Source organism: Tenrec ecaudatus, chromosome 8 (assembly GCF_050624435.1).
Source record: "Tenrec ecaudatus isolate mTenEca1 chromosome 8, mTenEca1.hap1, whole genome shotgun sequence".
Lineage (NCBI taxonomy): Eukaryota > Metazoa > Chordata > Mammalia > Afrosoricida > Tenrecidae > Tenrec > Tenrec ecaudatus.
In genome coordinates, this window is record NC_134537.1 from 125,664,718 (window position 1) to 125,687,237 (window position 22,520).

At 46.9% G+C, this 22,520-nt stretch overlaps 1 protein-coding gene and 1 non-coding gene across 2 annotated transcripts in view; one reads left to right on the forward strand and one right to left on the reverse strand.

Annotated features, from left to right (window-relative positions):
* Window positions 1-22,520, reverse strand: part of WWC2 (WW and C2 domain containing 2) — a 238,019-nt gene that overhangs the window by 210,713 nt on the left and 4,786 nt on the right. The window lies entirely within an intron of this gene.
* LOC142455914 (U6atac minor spliceosomal RNA) lies at window positions 3,947-4,072 on the forward strand. Its single transcript, XR_012786024.1, has one exon. It is a non-coding gene; the product is annotated as a U6atac minor spliceosomal RNA (small nuclear RNA).

A 22,520-nucleotide genomic window follows, 5' to 3' on the forward strand; every position in this document is an offset into this window, starting at 1 on the left:
AGATGAAAGTAACTTCTGAAAAAGTATTCACTCAAGGTGGTACAACAAAACACAGTACACATTTAGTTTGTAAACAGACAGTGGAAACAAGGGCCTTAAGAATGAAGACCCTGACCAATGGTGTGTGGCAACTTGACTAAGGCAGTCTCTGGGTGGTGCAGTGCGTGTGCTCACGGGCTAACAGAAAAGTTGGAGGTTCGAGGTTAGCAAGAGACACGATGAAAGAAAGGCCTGGAGACCTCCTGCCGGAAAAGCCGGCTGCGGAGCACAGTTCTCTGACACGTATGGCCCGCCCAAGTTGGAAGGGACTCGGCGGCAGCTTCAAGTAATAGAAGCTGAGGGTGGGTAGGCCAGAGGCCTTTGGATCGGTACAGGGTTAGAGTAAGCCCACAGGCACATGCAGAGTTTGAAGTCGGACAAACAGCTCGGCCATCACAAATGTGGCCTTCCGTACATGATGTAATCTCTGAAGCTGCAGTGTCTGGAATAGGAAGGATCATGCACGTCTATTGAAAGTGCCAATGACTCGGTAAATGTTTGCTAAGTGCTGCACAGGGCTAGATCTTAGAATACAGAGTGAGCGAGACACACACACACACACACACACACACACAGTCCCTGCCCTACCAGAGCCTGAGCTAACGAATGCTATGGAGTGATTTCTGACTTGTGAATCCTAACCACTGTGCCTACGTCCCGTGAGGTGAGGTGAAATTGCTTCAGTGGGGCTCTGCTACCCATTTCGTCTCCCTCGCCAAATGACTGAGTGGGGCATGGCAAATACGACGCACAGCACTGGGACTCGATCCGGATCAGTCAGGTCCACCATCGCTCCGGGGGAGAGAGCCGTCAAGGACGAGGAGCCCCGCGGAGTAAATGGGACATTCCTGCCTAACGTGAGCACTGAGACCAGAGGCACCAACATGGAGAGGCCGTGGGCCGCAGCAAAGGAGCCACGCCAAGACACAGCAAGGGGCTACAGCCCTGAGCCCAGGATGGGGAGTGGGTGGGCGGGCTTCCTCAGGCCACAGCGAGGTAGAGGGCCAGGGAGAGCTGGCTGTCTGTCTGTGGTCGACAAAAGACTACAGAATGCTTTCTGACCCCGGCCTGTGGTAACCTGTGCAAACTTCCAGAACCATGAATACTGCCTGAGCTCGGTGTGGCCTGCAACGGATCATCAAGCCCAGCCGAGAAGCAGCGTGCCGTGGGAGGGACAACTGGTTCAGAACCGGGTGATGGAGGCCTGGGTGGTGGAGGCCTGCCTGACCTCTGCCCCGTGGCCAGCGGCCTTGGGCAGGTGTGCACAGGGAGTTACCTCCTGCCAGGTACAGCCAAAGGGGACACGGCGTGGCCCGCAAGCCATTTCTCACTGTGGCTGCGCTCCCGTTTGGGAATGGGTTGTCCTTGTGAAGTCAGTGACTAATGTAAAGTCATAAAGTGTCTCTGCCCTAGCCTCCTAAAAGTTTGAGAAAATAAATTTGTTGGTGAGAGCCATCGATTTGGGTGGTATTTCTGTGATGGCAGCACCAAGAAATTAAGATCGGCTAGATAAACGCAATTTCTATCCTCACCAGCATCCTAGGCATCACCATCACGAGCACAGTGGGGGAAGGATGAAGTTCCACTGAGCACAAATAACACCTGAGCTAAGGAGGCTTCACAGAAAAAGGTCAGCGTGCGTCAGAGCTCAGTCCAGGGCCCTCTTCTCTTCTGCCCCTTCTCTTCCCGGAATCTCTTCCCAGCCCACAGCTCTAAACACTAAGCTACTTTACATACTCCTCCTAATTTAGTACCTCCAATTCTGAGCTTTCTCCCGAGTTTCCGTTCTAATTCCAGCTGTCTACTCGAGGTCTGGGTTTGTGTGTCTGAATCAGGCCTCTCAGGGCGGTGAAGCTCAAATGGAGCTCTGGATGACCCCGGCCAACTTGGACAGCAATCAACCTTCCTCCTCCCGCCTTTCCCCACCAGCAAACCAGTCCGTCCTAATTCCTCACTTTCTCTCATGCTTGGCATACTCAAATCACTAATGACTTCTCTCACCTCCACCTACAAAACACATCTCAAAGCGCTCCGTTGGCAAAGCCACCACTGCCCGCAGGCTGAACTCAGGATGAGCAAGCCCCCCAGGAGGCTGTCATACCTGGGTGGTTAGGCCTCGAGTGTCCACCACCTTGGCTTTGACCCTACCTGCGGTGTTCTTCATCTGGCATCTTCATCTGGGCGGCTCTTTGCCCTTGCCTCTTCAGTGAGGGCATTCCTGGCTACACAGAGCAGCCCCCCCAGTGAAACCGTACCACCTCACAAGGTTTTTCTTGTCAGAGCCCATTCTGTAGGGTCTTTACCATCTGTTTACCTTTCCCAAACTGGAATACAATATTCATGAAAATAAACACTTCCTTATTTTTTCAATGCTGTGCCCCTCCCCATAATCCCACTGCTTACGGTCTTCAAAACGACTTTATGAACGACCCAGTAGCTGCCTGGAGAATCCAGGTGAGGACAGCACATGGGGGCAGCTGATGGCGGCTCCTGGAAGCATCCATACGGCACTCACAGTTCACTGGGGGGGTAGGGGGTGGATGGTGCATGACTGTGTTTATCATGCTCCACTGCTATGACTGGCAGAAGCTGGTGAGTTATTTCTGACTGCCCATGTGACAGAGTAAATATCATTTTCGAGGCTGTAATCTTTATGAGAGCAGTTTGCCAGGTCTTTCTCCCGTGGAGCTGATGGGTGGGCTCAAACTCCCAACCTTGTGGTAGGCAGCCAAGCACTTAACCACTGTACCACCGAGTACCCCATGAGAACAAGCAAATTCCATTGGAAACACAGAAGAATGATTCCTATCCAAATGTCTCCATCCACCACTGACTTGAAACTAATTATATGAAAATGCTACAGATGCACACACACAAATGCTCTTTATATGTGAGGCACTGGAGAAGCGCCTAGCCAAGGAGCTCTGCACATTGTACAAGTACACTTGTGAGGGTGAAATAAGGAGTCGAAGGTGTGTGCAGCCGCCGAGTTAGCTTTGTCATCTTTGGCTCTGGAACACAAACCAAGGCATTCATGTTATGTTAAACACGCAGCCAATTTAAATACCAGTTTATAGTCATACTGTCGTCTGTCACTCACTGTGTCACCTAGCTGGGATGAGGACAACCAGATGATCAGTTTCACCTAATTCAATCGCCTCAAACACCTCAGTAATCAGCAGACAAAGTGACAACACACAGTGTGGACAGAATCACTGACAGCCACCCCCAAATCACACCTATACCAATGAGCTGACAAAACTCCTAACACCATGTACAATATTGATTCCACATACTCACTCACTGTCACGTGTCAACGGAAAAAATGTTGACATTCATTTCTCTCTCCTGGAAATTCAAACACTCAAGAAAGATTAGGTAGATTAAGCTTTTGGACTAAATAAAACTGTGTGCGACGCAAATCCTTTGCAGTAAATGTTGTCTACCACATTCTATATGTTAGCAAGGTGATTTGGTAAAATTTCCTCCACCTACCCTGGAGAAAGGTCAATACAGTGAGTAGCACATTCATTGCACAGTGCGCTACTAAGGGAGAATGTAAACCAACATTAGCGAGTGTCTCCCTAACTCAGCATGCATTGCTGTTGTGAGTCCTCACACTCAGAGCTGGTGAGCAACACAACCAGGCACCTGAAAAATACACAGCACATACAGCAGAAGTGGCAACAGCTACACTGGAGGAGACACCCCTCTGCCGACCAAGTCCTGACCCTTAAACGTCTGCAAGTCGCTCTCCCTAACCTACACTCACTACTTACTGCTGGGTCAATTCTGATACTAAGACAAAATGCCGTATACATTCCTTTAAGGTTAAAAGTTCTACCCGAATCCCCCATCTGGATGCTCACCAAATAATCCAATAAGCTGCTCTACATAAGGAGCATGCGTGTGGTATGAAAGGAGAGAAGGCTCGCACTCCCCTTGACAAGGGTGGACGAGGCCCGTGGGCCTTACAGCACGCGCACAGTTAAACCGCTGCCACCAACTTGGTGGCATCTAACCATGGTTTTTTTTAAAGTACATAAAGATCATGGTTATAAGGATTGAAGGAAGAGTCACTGGACAACCTGCAACAGGCAGATGACGCAGCCTTGCTTGCTGACTGCAGATGTCCTTTCATCGCTGGCTGATGAACATCAAAGCTGCCCAGTCTCCAGTGGATGCCACCTCACATGAACCGAAATCACTCCCAACTGGACCAAAAAGCAAAGCACCATCATGAGAACGAGGAAACAGTGAATCTGTCAGGGATTTCATTTACTTGGGTCTATAATCAACACCTAGGCAACTCAAGAAATAAGTGACATTTTATACTGGCTTAATGTGTTTCAAAAGACCACTTTGAAGGGCTAAAAAGCAAAGTTGTCACTTTGAGAATTAAAATGCACCTGGCCGAACCCACGATATTTTCAATTGCCTCGTAGGCCGGACAATAGTGAGTTAGACTGAAGAAGGGTCGATAGCTCTGAATGATGGTGTTGGCAAAGACTACACCGTGGAATGCCACAAAAACAGACACATCTGTCTTCAAAGAAGTAGACCTAGAAGAATTCTCCTTAGAAAGAAAGACAGCGAGACTCACTCTAATGGACGTTGGGCACGTTATCAGGAGGGGCTGATTCCTGGAAAAGAACTTCGTGATTGGGAGAGCAGGGGTCAAGGAAGGAGAGGAAGACCCAGAATGGGACGGATAGCCACAGGAGCAACAACCATGGCTCATGGAGACCAATGATTGCTGAGGATGACCTAAGACTGGGCTACTCGCTAAGATTCTCTTAAAACCACGATTTCTTTCCCACTCTCAGGGCTACTGTGTTTACAGAGCAAACATTTTAGCCCTTCACAACTCCTTGTGACACACTCTTCATTGTGAAGGGCACCGGCTTTATAGTCACTGCTGGGTGCTGTCCAGTCGGGTCTGGTGGATGCCCAGCAAAAATGCTGTCCAATCCCTCACCATCTTCAACATGTTGCAACTACAATGCCAATCCTCCTCCCTGCGGGTGCCCCGTCTATTCACTGATGCACCACTTTGCCAAACACCCGGTCCTTCTCCCAGAAGTCCTGATGCAGCCAAAGTAAGTGAAGCCGAGCCTTACCATTCTGGCTGCTAACTCCCCATTCGGGTTATACTTGCTACAAGAAAGAGGTGTTCTTGGTCCTGGCAGCCAAGAGTAGAGTCGGCATTTTTCAATGACACCAGGATCCTAATGCATCAATTCATCTTCTTCAGTCTTCCTTGTTCATTGTCCAACTTTTACACTTACACCAGGCAGCGGCAGTCTCCAAAGTACATCTTTGGTTTTTCATGAGGACTCTGCAGAGGTCTTGTGCAGCAGATTAACACAGCGGAACATGTCACTTGACTTCTTGAGTTATGCATTCGCAGGCGTTGCTTTTGAGTCTTAGTAAAATAATATCCTTGACAACTGATTTTTCTCCATTTATCATGATGTTGCTAGTAGTCCGGCTGGGAGAATTTCTCTGTTGCGGTGTAATCCATCTATAGAAGGTTATAATCTTTCATCTTCATCATTTAAGTGCCTCAAGTTCTCTTCACTTTCAGCAAACACAGTTGTGTCACCTGTATCTCACAAGTGGTTAATGTGACTCCCGCCCATCCTGATGCCATGCAGGTAATCTTCACAAAATCCATCTGCTCAGATTATTTGCTACTAATCATTAAGGATATAACCCTGATGTACAACCTTTCCTGATTTTAAACCGGTTAGGATGCCCTTATTCTGTTCAAATAACTGTCTCTTGGTCTGTGCACAGGTTCTGCAGAAGCACAATAAACTGTTTTTGAGTTCCTGTCCTTCACACAATGTTACCCATAATTTTTTATCATCCACACAGTAAACTGTCTGTGCATAGATTAAAAAATAAATAAAACCTTCGTGGTGGTCTCTGCTTTCCACTCTGTGCTGTCTTCTGAACCTGGCTTGCATTTCTGACAACTCCCTTTCAATGTACTATTGCAGCCACTTGTTAATTATCTTCAGCAAAAAAAAGTTTGTACGTGATATTGATGATTTCTCTTCATTCTATTGAAGCACTATTCTAGAAATGAGCACAAATATGGATCTCTTCCATTCAGTTCACCACGCAGCGGTCTTCCAAATTTCATGACATGCACATGTAAGCACTTCCAGCATTGCATCGCTTTTATTGAAACGTCTCGATTGGTACATTCCAGCCACTCCCGGAGTCTTGTTTTTCACTACTGCATTCCATGGAGCTTGGCCTCTTTCTATCAATACTATCAGTTATTAATCATAAGTTATCTCATGAAATAGTTGAATGTCCACCCAATTTTTTGTTGTTGCAATGATCCTGTGTATTCTTGCCATCTTTTTCGGATGCTTCCAGCATCATTCACTATTTTGCCCATCTTGTTGACACAGTTAGGTGCCAGAGTCAGTTCCAAGTGGTGGGGACACCATGCACAACAGAACGAAGCACTGAGTGGTTCTGTGCCAACCTCACAGTTACTGTGTTGAGTGAGGCCATGGTTGCAGCCATTCTATCAATACATTTTATCAACTGTCTTCCTCTTTCTTTGTAAACACTTGAAAATATGGGGTTTTTTTGTAGTTTTGCCCAATGTAATCTGCCATTTGATTTCATGACTATGCTTCCACAGGCATTGATTATCCAAGAAAATGAAATCCTTGACAGCTTCAATCTTTCCCCCATTTTTCATGATGTTGTTTACTGGTCCAGTTGTGCGGATTTCTGTTGCATTTACATTGAGTTGCAATCCACACTGAAGGTGCATTTATCTTCATCATAGATTCCCTCAATATTGCAACTTGAAGCTTGAATCTTTTTTCTTCAGATCGTTCAGCTTGGGAAATTCCATACATGTTTTTCCCCCTCTGGGTTTTCTAATTCCAGGTCATGCACATCTTACTATAACAGTCTATTCTGTCCTCTCAAGCTATCCTCTGAAATTCTCTTTTTATCTCTTCTATTCCATCATTTCTTCCACTTGCTTTAGCTATTCTATGCTTAAGAGCAAGTTCCAGAGTTTCTTCTGTCATTCATATTGGTCTTTTCTTTCTTTCCTGTCTTTTTAATGAACTATAGTTTTCTTCACGTCGGATGTCCTTGATGTCATCTCACAACTCATCTGGTCTTCAGTCACTGGTATACAATGCATCGAATCTACCCTTGAAAGTGTCTCTAAATTCAGGTGGAATATACTGAAGGTGCTTTGACTCTCCTAAACTTAGCTTAATATTCTTCAGCTTCCACTTGAACTTGCACAGGAACCAGTTAGTCTGTTCAACAGATGGCCCCTGGCCTGGTTCTGACCGATGGCACTGAGCTTCTCCACCAGCTCTTTCCATAGATATCGTGATCTGCTTCTTGCATGGTCCACCTGATAAAGTCCACCCGCAGTCACAGTTAGGGTTGTTGGAAAACAAGAGCTATTTCCACTGAATTGGTCGTTGGTCTTGCAACATTCTTTCCAGATAGAAGAAGTTGGTAATAATCTTCACCTTTGGTAAAAAACGGTGTCTATTTGAATATTTTATTAACGTATCACTTCATGTATTTCACATTCTGACTACTAATGAATGTCTGCAAGTGATAGTTCTCATTTTGTGTCGTGTTTCATCCAAAAATGAAGGTCCTGAAAGCTTCGCTCCGTCCACATCGGTAAGGTTAACTCTACTTGGAGGAGACAGCGCTTCCCCAGGCTAATTGTATGTGCCTTCCAACCTGAGATTTCCTCTCCCAGCACTACATCAAACAATGTTCTTCTGCTATTTCACAGGCCTCCCCACCCACCCTGCCCTCCACAAGTCTTTTTTTCTTGTCAGGAAACTCCACGGAAACCTGTTCACCGTGGGTGGTATTTGGAACACACAAACTGCTACAGTGCAACAAACTGACAGACGAGTGGGAGTAGCTTTGTAGAGCATAAATCATGCACAAGATTACTTTCTACCTGATCATTAGCTTTACACTTGTACAAATACTATGGATGTACCAACCAGAAATTCAGTATTTCCAACTATCAGAAAATAATACTTCTACCAGTGCAATATGAATAAATAAACATGGCATCTCAAAAGGACCAGAATTAGCTGCTGATCTCATGGCCCTGTGTAGAATTTGGTAAAGAGTGACTGTGACTGGAAGTGCCTGGTGTCTGGCACCTCATTAGGTGACCTGCATCTCGTCGAGCAGTCTGCAGGCCACACACTTTCTACTGCAGGCCCCGCCATGGCAAACTCGGGTTACCATGGATGCCCCTTGGTTCCCTACAAGAAAAATGTGCGATGAGAGGCTAAATTTGCAAGATTTCCGCCCCTGACAGGTGCCGTGTGCCATTTTCTATTGCTTTCCTTCAGTGGGAAATATTTCTTTTCTGGCCCATTTCCACCTTACACATGTCCTGGTTTTCATTGGCTTGACTGTAATATATAACTAGGGGAACTCACTCTCATCCTAGGAATAACAAGAATCTGTTTCAACTGCAAAGGGACCTCTGGCAGCATAGACTGGGCTGTGCAGTGAGGTACTCACCCCAAGGCCAACAGTTCAAGCCTACTAGTCTCTCCAAAGAAAGATCTGCTCCAATTGAAGTTTCAAGTCTCAGAAAACCAAAGGGAAAGTTCTAGTCTGTCTCACGGGGTCACCATGAGTTGGAATCAACTCAATGGCAGTGAGATTTCAACTGCAGTCAAGTCCAGACACTTCACAGAAAAGTGGATTCTGAAAGTGCAGGGAACTGTTGCATTTCATTGGAAGAGAAGTGAGGGGAAGCAAAGCCACAGTCTGCCCTCCTGCTTCACACAGGTCACAACAAGAGAAAAAGGGAAAACAAACCCTTAATGATACAGTCTAGTCAGACTGTCAGGAGCCCTGGCAACACGTTGAAAATCTGAGTTGTTAATTTAAATTTGGAGGTGCAAATTCACCCAGTACCTCTGTGAGAAAGACCTGAAAAATTCCATAGATCCCCAAACTCCAAACTCACTGCCATCCAGTTGATACTGACCCACAGCCCCTCTGGGACACGCTAGAACCGTCCCTGTGGGTTTCCAAGACTGTAACTCTAAGGGAAAAGAAAGCCTCTGCTTGCTCCTATGGAGTAGCTGGTGGTTTCAAACTGCTGACCTTGCGCTTAGCAGGCCAACATGTAACCAACCCATAAAGACCGCAGCTTAGAAACCAGGTGGGGCAGCTCTAGCTGGTCACATGGGGTTGTTAGAGTTGAAAGTCGGCCTTGCCTTTCCCGCTATTGAGACACTCAGAGATCTAGAGGAGACACGTGGAAACCCGTGCCAGCTTAAGATGCTTCCCCTGCACTGGGTCCACGATACCTTCCACCCTCTGGCCTGTGATCTTCCTGCATTCGGCATCATTGCATGTGTTGCATGAGTCTGAAGAGGAATTCATGGGCTAATTTCAGACATATGGGCTAACAGCGAACTTATGGACTTGATCTGGGCTAGGATGTTTTACTGATGCATAATTACCTCTTGATATAAAGTTCCCTCTCTCTCACACACACACACACACACACACACAGTTGAAAGTTGCCTCAATGGCACCTAACAACCACACGGTTACACTTGTACTTCAGAAATGCACTCCTGGTTGTCGTTTTGTTTTCATTTTGTAAATAACCCTTATTTTTAGAAAAGTTTGCATTATAGAGCAAAAGAGAAGACGGTACGAAGTGCTATCATATATACCATGCCCATTTCTTTAATAAGAATGATATATTTGCTTACTAACCAATAGTGACACATTATTATTAGCCAAATCCCATACTTCATTCAGATTTCCTTAGTTTACACCTAATATCCGTTTATTCTGTTCCAGACTCTCATCCAGGCTCCTACCGGGAAAAATACAAACTGGGGGGGGGGGGGTAATTCTGTTGAGAAAAGGGAGTGGGTGAGCTCTTCCTCACTCTTTCAGGATGTACTTTAGAGAGGTTTTAAGCCTTTCTTTCCTTTGTCTCTCTGAAAAGCAGGTCAACCTAAGCTGTCTCCTCCGGGATCGGCAGCCACCACTTTGACATGTAATTCAAGGTGTCCCTTCTTTATCTGTCCTGGATGGAGACAGCATCACATCAAGCGGCCCAGCCACAGACTGCACATCTCCCTCCCGCCGCAGTGATACAGGAAAACTAACGGCCTTACCTGGGAAACGTGACTGTAGCGTGCTCTCTCCTCTTTGCTCCATAAGCTAGCACTCCTTTGTCTCCCTCCGCAGCCCCGTCAGTGCACTGCCTGTGAAGCGCCACATGATTGCTTCTGTGGTCATAGCACTTGTCTGTCTCTTCTAACCTTGTGGAGATGTCTTCTGGGCAGGCAATTCCAGGACTGGACTAACTAGCTGAAGACCTGTGTCCACAGCAGCATGAGAAGATTCCCGATTCTTATCTACCTCCTGGCTTTCCGTTCTTTGGGAATACAACCAAATGAGCAATGACATAGGTGGGGGGTATGGGTGGGAAGCCAAGGAGGTGGCGCCCAAATCTTTCTCTTAAGAGGCTGGCTCCCCAACTCCAGACTGGTTCCTCGGACTCGGATTGATTCATGTACCTGCTGGGGTCTTCAGACAACTCTCATTGCCAAGCAGGGGAATTGCCGGTATTTAGTTAACGAGTAAAGAGCCTGTGAGAGGAAAATTCTAAAGCTTTCGGATTGGAAGGAAATTTTGAGAAAAAAAATGAAAAGGAAACATGACAATTCAAGTCACTTTCTCTTTCCCTCTCACCAGTAGGTGCCCTGCTGGTTAGTGGTCAGTGGTTCAAACCTATCAGCCACCAGACAAGAGAAAGATGAGGCTCTCAGCTCCGCTAACAGCTTTACAACCTTTGAATCCTGTATGTATTTCGAATCTCCATCAAAATGGACTCAATGGTGGTGGGTTTTCTCTTTCAGAGAAGAGTCCTTCTTGTTCTTAATCCCTGTTTTCCACATGTCTTTTCTTACCTCAAATTGTGGGAGAAGAGGAGACCATCCAAAAGGAGAGCTACTCTTCATTGTGGATATCCCTGCAGACAACCAGGAGCACATGCTTTCTTTCCCTAGCCGGTTTGAAGCCATGGACCGAACCCTGGGGTCTAGTGCATGTCACAGTGCAGACTCCGTCCCTTGCCCATTCACGCACCATCGAGCTAAGAAACCACTGAGCCCAGTGAGGAAATTAAAACCCTGGGCTAAAGTCTGCTTCCACATCAACAGGATTGAGAGAAGTCAATCCTTGTGGATGAGGGAATCAGTCAAGGTGCTGGGCTGACGAGGGCCAACGCTGCAAGTGAACCCGAAGTGCCACCGTGAAGATTTGATGCCTGTTTCAGTGGAAGGGAAAGCAGCCCTTCCAGTTTGAGGACACCGCAAAGCTGGTGCCAGCACGAAGCTACACAGGCCTCCGGGACAGACCATATGCCCTGCACCCGTGGGTAGCACTCAGTCCAAGGCTCCTTTCCCGGTACCCCGGGAGCTCACAGAAACACGGTGCCTCGTGCTTCCCAGCTGACAACCCCGGGAATGCGAGCGAGCACTGGCAACTGGCTCACGGGCTCCTCTGGGGCAAGGCCATCGGGGACCACAAGAGCGACGGTGGACAAGGAAAGCCAGAGTGCCAGCAGCCCAGGCACAGCTGTCTAAGAGCTGAGAACTTCGCGCGTGCACGCAAACACACACACGAGAGGAGGCGCTGGCGGCCTCACGGAAAGCCGTTCTGCAAACGTAAACGGGAGCAGCGGCCGCCCAGTTCCCCATTATCTCCACACTGCTCGGCATGGGTCTACGGGTAAACCCAAATTGCCCTCAGAGAGTGTGGACATACCGCCCCCCCGAAACAGGGGCCGTCAGCCTTGAGGATACCATGAATTAATGGGCAGACGACAACAGCAGGGAACTGAAGACAGGCAAGAAATCAACAAGTCGGTGATTTCACATGGCTTCCCTCAACTGCCCCTGAGTCTCCTGCTACTCTGACATAGGAAAGTGACCCCAGCCAAGGGGAAAAGGTCTGACTTCTGGACACCCAGCTTGCCTACGCCCAGAAAGCAGCAGGATGCTAAGCTTCTGATCTGAATGAGCCAGTCCACTTCCAGAGGTCCAGTCAGGGTGTGCCAGCACCTCCCAGCCTGGACAGTGCCAGCTGCCAGGCTGCTGCAAATGACCGCCGCGGAGTCAGGTGTCAGGAGCAGCACTTGCCTGCCTGCCTGCGAGCCTCCAAGGTCAGACCTCCACAGCAACAGGCCAGATGTCCCCGGGGGCCAGTCCAGGTCTGCCTGTCCCACCAGCCGGGGCTGCACTGAGAAATGCTGACTGATGCTGGAGAGAGCGGAGAACTGGGCACCTTGAGTGGACTCTGCAGGTACAGCCACCAGCTGACGGTAACGAGACCCACCTCCCTAGGGGAACATGTGGACAAGCCAGCCCTTTTCCTACCTGGGGACGGATTGCTCCTGGACTGATATGAACTCCCACAGAAAGCTCCCTACAGCTTCTCTAAGTGGAGCTTGTCCCCCCAGCCACCCCAAGGTTGACTGCTGGGACTCTGAAATCAACAAGCTGCAGCTATCAGAAGTCCGTCTGGGCAGTCTAAAGCCCTCACCCTCCTGACAGAGAGGAAGGCATGCCTCTGATCCTGATTGCCAGCTGAGATATAAGCAGCCCTACCAAGCAGGGAAGGGAGATTGTAGTAAAACCTGCTGTCCACCAACACCCAGCACACAAAAGGTTGGCTCTGTGAATGTGTGAGTGGGGGGGTGGGGGGGTGGGGGTGGGAGGGAAGGTGGCTCACGGAAAATGTGGTTGCAGAAGCAGAGGAAGGGGGGAAGTAATGACCAGAGGGAGGAGAGGAGAGGGCCGTGACCCCTAGGATTTGTAAAATGCCAAAAATTAAAACTGGATCCATGCCTCACGTGATACACAAACACAAATTCAAAATGGATCCAGGGTCTAAATGTTCAGACTAAAACCCTAAGATTCTTAGGAGAAAATACAAGAGGGCAAGACAGGCAGGCCTTGCTGGTAACAATGGCTCATCTGATAAAAGTGCCAAAAGTACAGAAACTAAATAAATACATGATCTCAAAAAATGAGATACTTTATTCATAAGAGACTTTACCAAAGAGTTGAAAGATGAGCTTTCCATTAGGAGAATATCTTCAGAAACCGTTTGTCTAAGACAACAAAAGTACACAAACAATTTCAAGAAGGTCACAAGAAGGAGACAAACAGCCTAATTTTCAAAATGGGCAATGGAGTCAAAATGGACATTTCACCAAAGATAGCATCCCAATGGCTACTAAGCAAATGAAAAGATGTTTACTGTATATACGTGAGGATAAGCTGACCCGAATATCAGCCGAGTCACCACAAAAACTGCATGAAACATGTGCTGAAAAACCCGGCTTATACACAAGTATATACGGTATATATGCAAATCAATATATATGCAAATCAATATCACACTGAAAAACTACTCCACACCTAGGGAAGGGCCCAGAGGGTGTGAAAGCAGGAAGACTAGCAGCCACCGGTCACCAGTGTTCACGCACTGCCGTCTGCAAACGGAGGAGAGCCGCTAACTGCCCACCAGCAGATGAATACGCAAAATGTGGAGCAGGCCGTAATGAGCTGCTACTCAGCCTCAAAGAGAGACAAGTCCTGCTGCATGCTACAAGATGGATGGACCTTACAGACGCTTTGATGGGGTAACAAGAACTTCACCGACATCGGAAGACAACAGCAGGCAGATACAGAAAGGCCACTGTTTAGTAACGGTTACCAAGGATGAAAGAGAAGGGAGAGGGGGCTGTTCCTGTGGGTGCCGCACTGAGTTTCATTTACAGTAATGGGATGCGTGCCTCGGATGGCTGCTTGCAAGCTTTGAGACCCAGGCACCTCACGGTTCCAATCCAATTTCGAATAGGAATGGTAAGAGCAGGTGCCTAGCAAGAGCTAAGAGGCTCAAAGAAGCTCGGAGATGTCCCAGGACACCGGAAGTCTCCAAACCATGAAACTAAATCCTAGCGATGTTTTGGGGTTTACAGCAGTTGCTCTTCTTTTGAGGGGTGCAAAAATATCTACCACACAGTAGTCATCACTTCAGGGAACCAATTACAAGGATCTACATATAACCTCCTCCCCAGGGGACGGATAGTGGAAAAGTGGGTGAAGGGAGATGTCAGACAGTGTAAGACATGACAAAATAATAATAATTTATAAATTATCAAGGGGTCATGAGGGAGGAGGTGCAGGGAGGGAGTGGGAAAATGAGGAACTGATAGCAAGGGTTTAAATGGAGAGCAAATATTTTGAGAATGATCAGGGCAATGAATGTACAAATGTGCTTCACACCATGTATGTATGTATGTATGGTTTGTGATAAGAGTTGTATGAGCCCCCAATAAAATGATTTTTTTAAAAGTCATCACTTCAGCATTTTACTACATTTTAATAGCAATTAAACTTATTGGACAATTAACTGTACAACCATTACCCTTAATCACTGTGAATTTTCCATCACTGTAACGGAAACTCTGATTTATAAACAATATCTACCCTCTTTTCCCTTCCCCTTCATCTCTGAGTAACCATGAATAAGCTGTGGTCTTTATATAGGTTCTCACTCTTGTCTTTTTCCATAAGGGAAGTTTACAGGATGTGTCCTTTTGTAGGGGCTCATTTCACTCGGCAGACTGTCTTCACGGGTCGCCCATACCGCAGCATGTCTGAGGAGGTGGAATGTGTGCCTAATTTCCTCCAAGAGCAATGCCCTCGTTTGCCATGAGACCAAAACCAAGCAGGTTGCCTGGATCCATGCTCAATGTTTTGGTCAAGTATTCCGTAGAACTATCCCAGTCAAACAGGTATAAAATATGGAACAGAATTCCAAATTCCCATGAAATCCAGACCTTTATGGGCCATGGAAGCTGAATGAACCCCTAAAACTATTGCCTTGCTATCATCTTTAAACTTTAAACCAAAAATATCCCCCCAAAGTCTTCTTTAAACCAAACAAGAGTTTAGTTTGACTAGAAAATAATGCCTGTCTTGAGCATTGTACTCTTCTACCGAACTATCTTTATAAGCTCAAACATAGCATAAACCCATCAGCTTCAGCAACAAAGGGAAGTCCAGACAGAGAAAGGATGCCATCCGCCTCTCACAACTCTACAACCCATTAGCAGCCAAAGGAGCTCCATCGGATGTCCTCCAAGCAAAGAAAGCAGCCATTCCTGGTGCAACGCAGCGGGAAGAGTAACTGCTGGAAGGCGGACGAGAAGCAGAGCTTCTCCGTTTCAAAGAGTGGGGCTACAGTCTAGTTCTCGAAGGTAGGGCACAGCCTCCACGTTTCAAAGTCCAGTCTTCACCAACTCAGTTCTCAAAAGAGTAGGCTTGCCATTAAGGGGTATCAGGAAGATGGGGGGCTCCCCTGACAACTGAGGGGCAGAGCTAACGCGTCCAAGGTGCAGCAGAACTGGCCTGCGGAGCTGAGGGGATAGATCGGGCCATCACTAGGAGGCCGGGTCCTCCCAAAGCAGACAGAGTAGTATTACCCTCTCCAAGGACAATGTGTGGCATTGCTGACACCCAATGAAGCCCAAAGGTGAGCAGCCACCACCCAGATCCTAGAAGGCCTGACCAACACCCAGAGCCTGGAGGACAGGGCCACTGCCCAGATGGCCCCAAAGAACACAGGATTAGTTCCAAGTTTGGAGAGCTACGTAAATTGTTCTGCTGGGCTTTGGGCTTGCTTGGAACCTTTTATACTTTCTTTCTTTTTTTAAAAATCATTTTATTAGGGGCTCATACAACTCTTATCACAATCCAGACATACATCAATTGTGTAAAGCACATTTGTGCATTCATTGCCCTCATCATTCTCAAAACATTTGCTCTCGACCTAAGCCCCTGATATCAGCTCCTCATTTTTCCCCTCCCTCCCCGCTCCCGCCTCCCGCCTCCCTCACGAACCCTTTGATAATTTATAAATTATTATTTTGTCATTATCTTGCCCTGTCTGACATCTCTCCCTCACCCACTTTCTGTTGTCTGTCCCCCGGGGGGAGGTCACATGTAGATCCCTGGAATGGGTTTCTTTCCCTCCAATTTCTCCCATTTGTGATGCAACATCTGCCTTATGCCTTTTGCATTATCGTACTTTGGAAGCAGGTAACTTGTCTTGCAGATTGCACAGTTCAGAGGCGAAAAGGAAACTTTGCCCCTCGTGGAATAGGATACTGTCTCACCCACATTTGAGGTAGATGATTCAGAAGATGGTATTTTAACCTGCAGGTTGATGGAAGACTTTTGAAATGAAGCAATGGGGTAAATGCGTTTTGCATAAGGGAAGGACATGAATTTGGTGGGGGAGGGGGAGACAAAGGGCGGGATGTTATGGGATGAGCTGTAACCGCCCCCAAAATATGTTGTAAATTCTATCCCCTGTATCTGCAATTGTAATCTCATTTAGGAGAGGTTGTCTTTGTTAAGCTACTGACACTGGGCTGGTGTAGGATGTCTTAATTCAGCTATAAAAAAGATTAAACAAGAAAGCAAAAGAAGCAGACGTGTCAGAAGGAAGATACCAAGCCCACGGAGACCGTCTAGGAGCAGAAACTTTCCTCTAGTGCGGACAGAAAGAGGAAGCCTCCTCTTGCAGCCACCACCACAAGTTCAGATTTGCAGCCTACTGTGCATCGGGCTGTCAACTGCAAGATCAGCAAGTCAAAACCACCACCTGCTCCGTGGGAGAAAGATGAGGCTTTCCACTCCAGTGAAGAGGTGCAGGCTCAGAAACTCAACAGGGCAGTTCTACCCTGTGCCACAGGGTCACTATGAGTCAGAGTTGACTCTCTGGCCATAAGTTATTTTGAAATTGTGAACACACATTTCTGTTGGCTAACGCCACCTGCTTGAGGCTTTTCTGTTTCACCAGGGCTAGAGAACAAAGAAAATTATCTACAGGCTTTACCCCTAGGCCTCATAAAATGTGGCACATTTAAGATAAAGATGCAATAAGATACATGACAAAATAGGTGCAATGCCAATATTGCTGCTGTTGGGTGCTGGTACTGGGTTCCAACTCACATGGACCCTATGTTCAATAGAACAACATACTGTCCAGTCCTGCACCACGAGCTCACTGTTGCAGCCGCTGTGTTGATACATCTTGTCGAGAGCCTTCTTCTTCGTCTTCGCTGCCTCTCTACCAAGCCTGATGGCCGTCTCCTGGGTCCAAAGGACCCGAGACAACGTCCTTCTGAGGAGCACTCGGCCTCCAGGACAGATTTCTTTGTTATTTTATAGCTCTTGGCGCTTTCAGTACTCCTCACTGGCACCATAATTCAAATGTATCAATTCTTCCTTATCCAAATGTCCAACGTTCACATGCGTATGAGGTGACTGAAGATAGTATGGCTTAGGTCAGGCACATCTTAGTCCTCAAAGTAACACCCTTGCTTTTCAACACTTTCAAGAAGTCAAGTGCAGCAGATTGACCCCGTGCGATATGCTGGCTGATCTCGTGACTGCTGCTTCCATGAGCTTTGATTGTGGATCCAGATGAAACTCTTCACAATGTCAATCTTTTCTCCTCTTATCATGATGTTACTAGTTGGTTCCGTTGTGGATATTTGTTTACCTTACTTTAAGTTGCAATCCATACTGAAGACTACAATCCTTGATCTTCATCAGCAAGCGCTTCAATTCCTCCTCATTTTCAGCAAGCAAGGTTTTGTTATCTGCATATCCCAGACTGTTCATGAGCCTTCCTCCAATCCTGGTGGGGTGGTTCTGCTTTATTTGCACAGCATACATGCTGAATAAGTATGGTGAGCAGATACAACCCTGATGTACACCTTTCCTGATTTCTACACCATGCAGTATTCCCTTGGCTCCTCATGAGCACAATGCAGTGTTCTGGAATTCCCATTCTTCTCTATAATTTTTCATGATCCACACAGTCAAATCCACTTGTACAATCAATAAAACAAAATTAGACATTCTGGTAAGCTGTTTAGAGCCAAGATCCATCTGATATCAGCAATGATCTCCCTTGTTCCATGTCCTTTTCTGAATCTGGCCTGAGCCTTTGGCAACTACCTGTCAGTGTACTGCTGCCACCATTGTTATGTGATCATCAGCAAAATGGTACTTGCATGTGGTGTCAATGACACTGTCCTATCATTTGAGCATTCTGTTGGGTCACTTTCTTGTGAATGGCTACAAATGTAGATCTCTCCCAGTCTACTGGCCAAGTAGCCGTCTTCCAAATGTCTTGGCATAGAGTGAGTGCTTCCAGTGCTTCATCAGCATGTTGAAACATTTCAATTTTCAGAAGACAAACAAAGGAAAAGTATTATAATGAAATGCACAAAGACTTAGGGTGAGAAAGCCAAAAAGGATGAACACACTTAGCTGTCTTGAACTAAAATAACTAAAGGAAAATGTCAAACCTCGAGTTGCAATTCTGAAAGGTTCCATGGGTAAAATACAGAAAGATGCAGGAATCATCATAGGTGTATGGAAAGAATATACAGAGTTATTATACCAGAAAGAACTAGTCAACCTTCAACATTTCGAGAGGTAGCGTACGAGCAAGAACCAATGGTACTGAAAGAAGCAGCCAAGAGCAAGCCCTAGGAGTTGAAGGAATACCAATGCCCAATACACTCTACTTTTAATTCCTCACCACTCTTCTCCCCTTTTAGAATGTTCAGGAGAGAGTTCATTAATTCAGGTTGAATTAAAGAGCTAGAAAATATAAAGGGTAGCATACACATTTTTTGCTCCATTTTCAAATGGTGATTGTAAGCAACCCGGGTTGGACCCATCTTTCCATCTCCCAGAGTTCAGGGTATCTCGCTGGCTGAGCCAAATCAAAAACTGCTGGCTAATTCCATCAACTGCAGTGGCAAGATAATTCAAAGCAATCAGATGTGGGAGACAGGGAAGCCTCATGAGACTAAAAAGAAACGTTCATTTCTCTTATCAAATGAACTCTTTTACTGAGAGTATTTTTGAAGAGGGGTGGTTCGTAGGGCTAAAAGGCTACAGAGTAAATCGGGAAGGCTCGCGCCCAGTGAAGGCTGTCAAAGCACTAGGAGGGAAGGGCAAACGCACACCACACTGAGATCCTCCCTCTCAAACCACAAACAAAGCACGCACACTCAGTGCCACAGAGTCGGTTCTGACTGGTGGCGGCGCCCTGCATTGCAGACCTGGCGCGCAGGGCTTTCTTGGCTGTAATTTTTATAGATGCAGATCGCCAGGCCCCTCTTCTGGGCACCAGGCAGTAGGGTCCAACTGCCGGCCTCTAAGTTAGAAGTTCAGGGTAAACCATTTGCCCGATCCAAAGAGCCTGCTGGATGACGAACACCAAACCCAAACCCAGGGCCCTGGAGTAGATTCCACCTCCTGGTAACTCTGGGCCTCGCAGAGCAGACAGCTCCAAATGCTTTTCTCCGATGTGATCTTCACAGAAAAGCAGAGGCCACTAGTCATGCATACCACTGTGCCACCCAGGGGCCTTTAGCAGAGCCCTGGGGGTATAATGGGTTATGGGCTGGACTGCTAACCTCAAGGTCAACGGTTCAAAAATCACCAGCCTCTCTGTGGGAGAAAAACTAGGCTTTCTACTCCTGTAAAGAGTTATATCCTCAGAAACCCACAGGTGGCAGTTCTACCCTGTCCTACCGGGTCACTGAGTCATACGTGACTCAGTGGCTGTCGGTGCCTCCCAGCAAGCTGTCCTTTGTTGTTGGGTGTCGTCTAGTTGGTACCCATGCACAGCGACCCCGTGTACAAAGAGGGAAACACTGTCCATGGTTCCTACGTTCAGGCCCATAGTTACAGCCACCGTGTCAGTCCATCGCAGCACGGGCTTTCCTCTTTTTCTCGGCCCCGCCACTCTACCAAGCGTGATTTCATCCTCCAGAGACTGGTCTCTCCTGATAGATGACCTGTCCAAAGTACATGAGACCATGTCTCACCATCCTTGCCTCCAAGGAGCGTTCTGGCTGTGTTTCTTCTAAGACAGCTCTGCTTCAAGGAATTCACAGTGGTGTGGGAACTACACTGTTTCTTGTCTTTTATTCATCCCCAGCCAGCCGGCAGTGCAGGGGTGGGGTCGGACTGCTAGTTGGCTCCATATTCTTCTGAGTGCACTGGGTTCCTTCCCATTAAATTCAAATATGCTTAAAGGCCACATGTCAGAATGCCCTGCTCTATAGCTGCTGCATTAGTTGACAATTTAGTGAACCATAGGGGTTTTTTTTTAAAGTATTTATAGGCAATAGTCTGTCTTGAAAGCAATTATTGTCCTCAGTCTCCCAACAAAATTAAACTGCAAACTATGGACTATTAAAGTCATTAAAGAAATCTCAGTCATCCAGATAAACTAAGCAACTAACGCTCACCCCCAGCAAGCATTCTAGCACACTGTGTTGAAAACAAGAATTATTTCTTTGGGAATTTTTGGAGGACAGCATAATTGAGTTTGAATTAGTGCTTCCTAGAGTAATTTTTTAAAAATTCTTTTTTAACAACCTCTCCACACTTCAAACACTGTGATCATCCAAATAATTCACAGTAACCACTTGGCACCCAGACTTCGAGCCTGCTGGCAAGGACCTGTTCCCATCACTCTATGACAAGAGCAGTTGTGATCACAGCCATCAGAGTTGATTTTGTTTTCTTTGTTCTTATGAGCAACTCATATATCTGTACTGTTGCTCAAAATGTGGCCGCTTAATTCTCTCATTATTTTTAGCCTAATTGGAAAATCAATTGTGTCTGCTTTCTAGGAGTGGTTGTGGGTATAATTTTTGAAAGCTTCACAATAAGAGACTGGAAATACAAGTGTAGTTAAACTAATATGCCGTTAATTTGGCAAACAGGCTTCGTTAATTAAATTAGCCAGCATTCACTTAACATCCACCATGCTAGACACACAGTATTTAACAGTAATAAAGAGTAGTCCGTGGGTCGTGCAAGCAATTACATGCTTGGCTGCTAACAGAAGGTGGGAGATCGGAATTCTCCTCAGAAGAAAGGCCTGGTAACCTGCGTCTGAAACAGCAGCTATGCGAGCACAGGTCTACTGGGATGTGCATGAGGGAGCCTTGAGGGCGAACTGATGCCATGATAGCTGGCTAGGTTTTGGCAAAGATTCAAACTCTAGGGCTTGGCAAAATAACTTGCTTCAAAAGAAAGGCAATCGGAAGTTCTTCGGCTCCTAAGCAGGTCACACAGGCTGGAGGGTCCAAGTGAACTCGGCCATCAATGAGACCCAGCTGACATCCCCCTCCCTCCACCTTCACCTTCCCCACCACCGAGGTTGACTTCTCTCTGCAAACAAGGTGTGTTTCCCTACATCTGACCCTTATACCATCAGCCAAAGACGGCGGTCTACCAGCAGGTTTTAAAGTAAGATCACTTTGTAGGGTGGTGAACCTTGTAAGTGCAACTTAAAAACAACAACAAATCAAACGCATTGCTGTTGAATGCACTCCAGCTCAGAGCAGACTGCAAGCACAGAGCAACGCTGCCCGGGAGGGTGCCCACGCTGCTCGTCAGTGAAACGCAGCTGGAAGGTCAGAACCACTGCCCTTCTGATCAAAACCAAGCTCACTGCCGTCGAGCCACTCCTGACGCATAATGGTCTTATAGGGCAGAGCTACCCCTGTGTGTTTCCGAGCGGCCACCTTTTGAGCAACAGTACAGATACGTGAGTTGCTCATATGGGGGTAGAAAGCCTTCTCTTTCTCCCTCTGGGCAGCATTCAATCCAACAGCTGAAAAAGAAGGCAATCCAACCCTACTGACATGAGTAAACCCACTGTCCCTGTCTCTGGGGCCTGCCCACCCTAGCCCGTACTCCTCCCCTTCCCTCCAAGAGGCAGCACATAAGTCCCACTTTTTTTTTTTTCTATTACCAAATCAAACCAACTAAACCCAATGCCATTGAGTCAATACTGACTCATGGCGACATGGTGCAGGGCTGAAAGCAGTGGGGTGGTTTCTGTATGTGTGTTAAGTGGACAGAGAACCCCGGTGATGGGGTGGGCTGCTAGCCACGAGATAGGCAGTCTAAACCCATGGGCCACACTGGGAGAAAGTTGAAGTGAGGCTCCTAAGCAACGGGCGCTCTGTCCTGCAGGGTGTCTATGAGTCAGCTTCAACTCGGTGGAAGTGAGAGTTGGGTTTGGTGAGTATACAATACTCATTGCCATTGAGTCGATTCTAATTCACAATGTCCCTATAAGGCAGAGCACAACTCTCCCTTTCTCCCGCGGAGCGGCTGGTGGTTTCAAACTGGTAACCGTGGCTAGTGCAGGCCAATCCGTAACCCACTTCGCCATCAGGGCTCCTCTGGTAAGTATACACATAGCAAAAGAGTTGCTGTTCCAATATTTCTAACATATATGTCACCCAATGACATGAATTACATGCATCATGT